Source organism: Schistocerca piceifrons, chromosome 9 (assembly GCF_021461385.2).
Source record: "Schistocerca piceifrons isolate TAMUIC-IGC-003096 chromosome 9, iqSchPice1.1, whole genome shotgun sequence".
In the NCBI taxonomy this organism is placed as follows: domain Eukaryota; kingdom Metazoa; phylum Arthropoda; class Insecta; order Orthoptera; family Acrididae; genus Schistocerca; species Schistocerca piceifrons.
In genome coordinates this window covers 75,766,083-75,772,606 of record NC_060146.1, presented here as the reverse complement: position 1 = coordinate 75,772,606, position 6,524 = coordinate 75,766,083, and the positions used below count along the sequence as shown (strand labels likewise).

The 6,524-nt window shown below is 44.0% G+C and overlaps 1 long non-coding RNA gene across 1 annotated transcript; it reads left to right on the top strand.

The window, feature by feature from the left end:
• The first annotated feature begins 2,440 nt into the window (after nt 1–2,440).
• LOC124716662 lies at nt 2,441–5,255 on the top strand. The gene is made up of 2 exons (XR_007005657.1): nt 2,441–2,540; nt 4,996–5,255. It is a non-coding gene; the product is annotated as an uncharacterized LOC124716662 (long non-coding RNA).
• The last annotated feature ends 1,269 nt before the right edge of the window (nt 5,256–6,524 follow it).

Genomic DNA, 6,524 nt, shown 5'->3' with positions numbered 1-6,524 from the left:
TTGATAGTTGTAAACAATTCGACACAAGTTTCGTATTTGTATCTTACTTCTAGCCTGAGTTATCAATTTATGTAGTGAGGGAAAGTCCTTTCGGACGCCCTGTATATATATATTATGACTTTTGAACGCTATTAAGGTAACTACATTGTTTGTTCTCTATCAAAATCTTTCATTTGCTAACTGTGCTTATCAGTAGTTAGTGCCTTCAGTAGTTAGAATCCTTTATTTAGTTGGCAGTACTGGCGCTCACTGTATTGCAGCAGTTCGAATAACGATGATTTTTGTAAGGTAAGTGATTCATGAAACGTATAGGTTATGATCAGAATAAGTAAAGAGAAAACTGTCTTAGTACGTTGAGATTTGCTCAGCTGTTTGAAAATCAAATAACGTAAGAGTTTTTCCAGCACTGTCATTCTTCATTTTTCAAAGGGGAAGTTTCAGTTTCATGTAACCCGCAACGCTTTCGGAAACCAAGTGCGAGATTTTCATATTCTCTCGTTCACTATGCGCAAACTATTTGTCCTACAGAAAAAACGAACAGGGTCTTTTTGTAGGAAATTTCATGTACTCAAAGTTTGTGGTGGGATAACTTTTCGCTGGCGGCCACGGTTTTCGAGTTTGAAGGTCACATCTGTACGTTTTTCTTGAATAATTGTAAAATTATGGCCTCCAGCGAAAACATATCCTGGTACAAAATTTAACTACATCTACATCTACATCTACATGATTACTCTGCAACTCACATTTAAATGCTTGGCAGAGGGTTCATCGAACCACAATCATACTAACTCTTTACTATTCCACTCCCGAACAGCGCGCGGGAAAAACGAACACCTAAACCTTTCTGTTCGAGCTCTGATTTCTCTTATTTTATTTTGATGATCATTCCTACCTATGTAGGTTGGGCTCAACAAAATATTTTCGCATTCGGAAGAGAAAGTTGGTGACTGAAATTTCGTAAATAGATCTCGCCGCGACGAAAAACGTCTTTGCTTTAATGACTTCCGTCCCAACTCGCGTATCATATCTGCCACACTCTCTCCCCTATTACGTGATAATATAAAACGAGCTGCCCTTTTTTGCACCCTTTCGATGTCCTCCGTCAATCCCATCTGGTAAGGATCCCACACCGCGCAGCAATATTCTAACAGAGGACGAACGAGTGTAGTGCAAGCTGTCTCTTTAGTGGACTTGTTGCATCTTCTAAGTGTACTGCCAATGAAACGCAACCTTTGGCTCGCCTTCCCCACAATATTATCTATGTGGTCTTTCCAACTGAAGTTGTTCGTGATTTTAAGACCCAGGCACTTAGTTGAATTGACAGCCTTGAGAATTGTACTATTTATCGAGTAATCGAATTCCAATCGATTTCCTTTGGAACTCGTGTGGATCACCTCACACTTTTCGTTATTTAGCGTCAACTGCCACCTGCCACACCATACTTTTCTAAGTCGGTTTGCAACTGATACTGGCCTTCGGATGACCTTACTAGACGGTAAATTACAGCATCATCTGCGAACAACCTAAGAGAACTGCTCAGATTGTCACCCAGGTCATTCATATAGACCAGGAACAGCAGAGGTCCCAGGACGCTTCCCTGGGGAACACCTGATATCACTTCTGTTTTACTCGATGATTTGCCGTCTATTACTACGAACTGCGACCTTCCTGACAGGAAATCACGAATCCAGTCGCACAACTGAGACGATACCCCGTAGGCCCGCAGCTTGATTAGAAGTCGCTTGTGAGGAACGGTGTCAAAAGCTTTCCGGAAATGCGGAATCAACTTGAGATCCCCTGTCGATAGCGGCCATTACTTCGTGCGAATAAAGAGCTAGCTGCGTTGCACAAGAACGATGTTTTGCGAAACCATGCTGATTACTTATCAATAGATCGTTCCCTTCGAGGTGATTCATAATGTTTGAACACAGTATATGCTCCAAAACCCTATTGCATTATATTTCCTACAAAAACACAAGTTGTTGACTCGCTCGTTTTGTGATGCTCTGTCTCTTGAATAAACCGTCCAGTTCTTGTAACATTTGTTTGTCTGTGCATCACATCTACCGATTCCTTCGTGGCGCATTGATGTTCCTCTTTCTTTCTTTCTTTTTCTTTCCTGGCGTGTATATTGCTAATAAATTTAAGAACAAGGAACGAAATATGTTCCTTCTTTTCTAATTTTTTTTGTGGTGTTCATCCCCTTGGTATTGTACGTCATGGAAAATGAGTTGGTATAGCTAGGATTATTCCGAGGACAGATGATATACGGTGGGTGTATTCTAGAGATGTTTAGGACAGGCAAAGTGCCGTATCGCCTGTGGCATCACGGATGTGCACAGCTGCCAACGAGCGCCAAAGACGGCCAAGGCCTGCGGGGAAGTTTTGGGCAGAGCGCGCTACACAATGCCCCGTTAATCCAGGGCGTGTCCCGCGGTCCCGCGGCTACAAAAGGCGGCGGCTGGCGCTTCCCGGCACCTGTCTTGTCTGCAGTCGACGCAGCTCAACACATCAGCCGTCCAGCCATGAGGATCCTAGCAGTGAGTACCGCACGCCGCTCTAGCCTGTTGTTGTCGTGGTCTTCAGTCCTGAGACTGGTTTGATGCAGCTCTCATTGCTACTCTATCCTGTGCAAGCTTCTTCATCTCCAAATACGTACTGCAGCCTACTTCTTTCTGAATCTGCTTAGTGTATTCATCTCTTGGTCTCCCTCTACGATTTTTACCCTCCACGCTGCGCTCCAGTACTAAATTGGTGATCCTTCGATGCCTCAGAACATGTCCTACCAACCGATCCCTTCTTCTAGTCAAGTTGTGCCACAAACTCCTCTTCTCTCCAATTCTATTCAATACCTTCTCATTAGTTATGTGATCTACCGATCTAATTTTCAGCATTCTTCTGTAGCACCACATTTCGAAAGCTTCTATTCTCTTCTTGTCCAAACTATTTATCGTCCATATTTCACTTCCATTCATGGCTACATTCCACACAAATACTTTCAGAAACGACTTCATGACACTTAAATCTACACTCGATGTTAACAAATTTCTCTTCTTCAGAAACGCTTTCCTTGCCATTGCCAGTCTACATTTTATATCCTCTCCACTTCGAACGTCATCAGTTATTTTGCTCCCCAAATAGTAAAACTCCTTTACTACTTCAAGTGTCTCATTTCCTAATCTAATTCCCTCAGCATCACCCGACTTAATTCGACTACATTCCATTATCCTCGTTTTGCTTTTGTTGGTGTTCATCTTATATCCTCCCTTCAAGACACTATCCATTGCATTCCACTGCTCTTCCAAGTCCTTTGCTGTCTCTGACAGAATTACAATGTCATCAGCGAACCTGAAAGTTTTCATTACTTCTCCATGGATTTTAATACCTACTCTGAACTTTTCTTTTGTTTCCTTTACTGCTTGCTCAATATACAGATTGAATAACGTCGGGGAGAGGCTACGACCCTATCTCACTCCCTTCCCAACCACTGCTTCCCTTTCATGTCCCTCGACTCTTATAACTGCCATCTTGTTTCTGTACAAATTGTAAATAGCCTTTCGCTCCCTGTATTTTACCCCTGCCACCTTCAGAATTTGAAAGAGAGTATTCCAGTCAATATTGTCTCTTGGCCAGGACTTCCTTCTTTTCCCGGTGCTAGTCTGCTTTTTGTATCCTCCCTGCTTCATCCGTCATGGATTATTTTGCTCCATAGGTAGTACAATTCCTTAACTTCATCTATTTCGTGACCATCAATCCTGATATTAAGTTTCTCGCTATTGTCATTCCTGCTACTTCTCATTACTTTTGTCTTTCTTCGATTTACTCTCAATCCATATTCTATAGTCATTAGACTATTAATTCTATTCAGCAGATCATGTAATTCTTCTTCAGTTTCACTTAGGATAGCAAAGTCATCAAAACTTGAATTTTAATTCCACTCCTGAAACTTTCATTTATTTCCATCATTACTTCCTCGATGTACAGAGTGAACAGTAGGGGCGAAAGACTACATCCCTGTCTTACACCCTTTTTATCGGAGCACTTCGTACTCTTATTATCCCCTCTTGCTTCTTGTACATCTTGTATATTATCCGTCTTTCCCTATGGTTTACTCTTATTTTTTCGAACATCTTACACTATTTACATTGTCTAACGCTTTTTCCAGGTCGACAAATCATACGAACGTGTCCCGATTTCTCTTCAGTCTTACTTCCATTATCAGTCGCAACATCAGAATTGCCTCTCTGGTGCCTTTACATTTTCTAAAGTCAAACTGATCCTCAATTTTCTTTTCCATTCTTCTGTATATTATTTTTGTCAGCAACTTGGATGCATGAGCTGTTAAGCTGATTGTGAGATAATTCTCACACTTGTCGGCTCTTGCAACCTTCGCAGTTGTGCAGATGATGTTTTTCCGAAAACCAGATGGTATATCGCCAGAGTTATACATTCCACACACCAATGTGGATAGTCGTTTTGTTTCCTCTCCCACAATGATTGTAAAAATTCTGATGGACTGGTATCTAATGCTTCTGCCTTGTTTGATCTTAATTCTTCACAAATCTCTTTTAAATTCTGATTGTAATACTCGATTCCTTAGCTCTTCCCTGTTGACTCATGTTTCTTCTTCTATCACGTCATTAGACAAGTTCAAAATGGTTCAAATGGCACTGAGCACTATGGGACCTAACATCTGAGGTCATCAGTCCCCTAGAACTTAGAACTACTTAAGCCTAGCTAACCTAAGGACATCACACACATCCATGCCCGAGGCAGGATTCGAACCTGCGACCGTAGCGGTCGCGCGGTTCCAGACTGAAGTGCCGAGAACCGCTCGGCCACTCCGGCCGGCCTTCTATGCGTGCTTTCCAGCGAGGACATATGTCACGATGGTCTCTCAGTAACATTATCTCTATTTTTCACTACTGCAGATTTCGTTCTAGGTCTGCACACGGGATTGCTATTACACCGGACACCCCGGCCGTCCTGTTGTAGGTGGTGCTGTTGGTGGTGCTGGCGGTGGCCGCCTGCTCGGCCGCCTTCGCCCCCGCCGCCGCCCCCGCCTTGGCCGCCGCCCCCGGGCGCGACAAGCGCGGCGTGCTGCTGGCCGCCCCCCACGTGGTGGCCGCCCCCGCGGTCGTGCCGGCCGCCCGCGTCGTCGCCGCCGCCGTGCACGGGCCCATCATCTACGGCTGATCACCACTGTAGTCCCCCACTTACCGGAAATAAACGGCAGTCGACTGCTTAGAGCATAATTTGACTGCTCTTCTTTCTTACCTCTCCTCCTCATTCCTTACAGACTGACTCATTTCGAAATTGTGCTGTTGAAAGCCCACCACGTCGTGTAAAAGTATAACATAAATTTCAAACAAACGTTGAACGACTATCACCAAGACTTGTATACCAAACTGGTTGTGTCTGGCACGCATTGCAATACCTCATTTTCTGTTTAAGGAGGCACACATATATGAAGCAGACATATAAATCACATATATTTCACACACTCACACACGTTAAGACAATGCAAACACGCAAACACACACACACACACACACACACACACACACACACACACACACACACACACACGTTAAGACAATGCAAACACGCAAACACACACACACACACATATATATATATATATATATATATATATATAAAGATGATGTAACTTACCAAAGCGTTGGTATGTTGATAGACACACAAACACACACACAAAATTCAAGCTTTCGCAACCCACGGTTGCTTCATCAGGAAAGAGGGAAAGACGATAGCATGTGGGTTTTAAGAGACAGGGTAAGGAATCATTCCAATCCCGGGAGCGGAAGGACTTACCTTAGGGGGAAAGAAGGACAGGTATACACTCGCACACACACACATATTCATCCGCACATATACAGACACAAGCAGACATATGTAAAGGCAAAGAGTTTGCGCAGAGATGTCAGTCGAGGCGGAAGTACAGAGGTAAAGATGTTGTTGAATGACAGGTGAGGTATGAGCGGCGGCAACTTGAAATTAGCGGAGGTTGAGGCCCGTTGGGTAACGGGAAGAGAGGATATACTGAAGGGCAAGTTCCCACCTCTGGAGTTCTGATAGGTTGGTGTTACTGGGAAGTATCCAGATAACCCAGACAGTGTAACACTGTGCCAAGATGTGCTGGCCGTGCACCAAGGCATGTTTAGCCACAGGGTGATCCTCATTACCAACAAACACTGTCTGCCTGTGTCCATTCATGCGAATGGACAGTTTGTTGCTGGTCTTTCCCACATAGAAAGCTTCACAGTGTAGGCAGGTCAGTTGATAAATCACGTGGGTGCTTTCACACGTGGCTCTGCCTTTGATCGTGTACAACTTCCGGGTTACAGGACTGGAGTAGGTGTTGGTGGGAGGGTGCATTGGACAGGTTTTACACAGGGGGCGGTTACAAGGTTAGGAGCCAGAGGGTAGGGAAGGTGGTTTGGGGATTTCATAGGGATGAACCGAGAGATTACGAAAGTTTGGTGGACAGTGGAAAGACACTC